The following is a 2,389-nucleotide window of genomic DNA, read 5'->3' on the forward strand; positions in this document are numbered from 1 at the left end:
GGTATTTATTTGGTTGGGCGAGGATACTGGGAGTTACATGGCAGACAGACCGGCAAAGGTAGATTGAGAGAGGAGAGAGACAGACAGACCGACAGACAGGCAAGGGGGGAGGGGGAAGAGATAGAGAGAGATATAAAGAGAAAAACAGACTGACAGACAGACAGACAGATAAAGAGGTTTTGAGAGATAAAGAGTCTCCACTCTGTACATGCACTTTTCCACCTATCCAAACAGCACTTACTTTGAGGAAAACCAACTCTTCAAACGTGACTGATCGAACACATTTTTCTAAAGACTGTGTTGACCAACAGAAAAAAAAGCTACCTCAGCGTTCTCGTATGCGCGAGTATTTCGGAATATTCAGCTGATCACTATAATATGCATAACCATATTATTCACCAAAGCTAAGTTCCCCTGAAACTGGCCTGTATACGGGATCTGAGACCATCAAGTATATCATTATTATCATGAGGAAATATTTCTGCCCCTCGTCTATCTCTAAGCAAAGCCCTCTCCAGAAGGGGCACCCGGCTCGTCAAGTGTCGTGGTGGAGGGCGCGTCACGGAGTAGGGGAGCCTACTCGTGACCCCTAGAGGTCAGCCATCTGTCAGTTGTATGGGGAGACCCATCAATAAAACACGGGCACCACTTGACTTTGGAACTGTGGCTGAGAGAGACCAGGGGTTTCTGCCTTTTGGTTGTTTGCTTACACCTTTTCGATTGTTCGAGTATTAGGTATTGACTTTTACTTCGAATGTTCGAGTACGGGTAATATTATACCTCTTTTGTTCGAGTGTGCGGTGGTTTTTTGTCGATCTCTTCAATTTGAGTGTTTGCTTACACTTCGATTGTTGGAGCATTTGATGATTTCTGTCGGTCTTTCCATTTTGAATATTTGCTTTGACATCAATTGATCGAGTATTCGATGATTTTTATCGATCTTTACTTTTCAGTTTGGATGTTTGCTTGCACATCATTGCCACCCTCGTTTGTAAACTTCGTCTGTTTTCACTTCCCACCCGCAGTCACATTTAGTTGTGGCGGGTGGTTGGCGGGTGTTCATTAATGGTTTGCTCCATTTTGCCCCCTGTCCAACATCTAGTGTCCTTTAAAACTTCTCTCCTCCTTTTCTGTGTATGTTACTCTCTAGTAACCCCTCTACTCTTCGGTACCAATACGACTGTCCTGTTTGTATTGCGAGTGCCGTAAAACTCTTACAACAACTAAATCTGATCCTTTTTATCTTTGCATGTTATGCTTTTATATCTCTGATCGAAAGCTGTTATATCGCCTTTTTGTGTTGCAAATGCTGTAAAACCGTTGCCAAAATAAATATACACGATAAATGCAACGTCATGTCTTACAGAAGAAGAATATGATTCTGAATTCCCGTGTCAAAGTTGGCCGTTGTCTTGAGAAACGAAAGAATGAAACTCACACCCCTGGAAGAAACAGGAACGCGGAAGCGAAGTCTGTGAGAAAGTATTCCGTTTCCTCGCGGTGGTGAGCAAAGTTTATCCGCCATGTGACGGGGGCCTCGCAAAAAGCGGCTCTCAAATCGGAATCGGACACCCTGGGCAATGCTGGGAGTTGCCTGCGGGTCTTGTGATCAAATCCGGCGCAATGTTTTGAGTATGACGGGCCGGGCCGGTGAGCTCTCGGGTTTCTGTTTACGCCCTCGCCCGTTTGTCTCTGTGTGTGCTGGTGGAAGTGACGTGCTGCGGTGTTAAAGGGTGTGAACTGTGAGGTAGTGGTGGGCAGAAACCGGTTACATATCCGGATAACCGGATAATTCTCAATGTGAAATTATTCGAATTCAGACTCTTTCACTCTCTTTCCAAATATCCGTTTGCCGAAGTGAGTTCAACCATAATTTAGTTGAAGTAGCTCTAAACCGTTTTTCCGAAGTAGTTCTAACCCATCTGCCGAAGCGGTTCATGACACATTCACCGAAGAGGTGCATATATAACATTATTTTTCGGATTTTGCTAAAGCGACTCATTGCCCAGCCCTAGTGTGAGGCCAGTCTCATATACCGAGACCTGTTACGAGAGTGAGTTGTAGGGTTGACCCGGGGGGGGGGGGGGGGGGGGGGGGGGGGGGGAGGAGCCAATACTATTATGTGGTGGACGTGTTACGCTCTTCGCTGTTATGGGCAAAAGGCCCAATTTCGATTCCGGGGCGTCGTTCTCGGATTTCTGTTTTAAATGCCCTCGCCCTTTGTTCTCGGGTGTCGGTGGGAATTTTCGGGCGTCACTCCCACAAGTGGCGAAGTTGTTTGTTATTGAAGTTTGGTTTTATGAAGAGTTTTACAGGAAGTGATCAGAGGTATTATTATGGTAGAGATGGTGAGGTGGGGACCCAAAAAAAAAGGAGAGAGAGAGAGAGA

Source organism: Aplysia californica, unplaced genomic scaffold, assembly GCF_000002075.1.
Source record: "Aplysia californica isolate F4 #8 unplaced genomic scaffold, AplCal3.0 scaffold00071, whole genome shotgun sequence".
Classification (NCBI taxonomy): Eukaryota; Metazoa; Mollusca; class Gastropoda; order Aplysiida; family Aplysiidae; genus Aplysia; species Aplysia californica.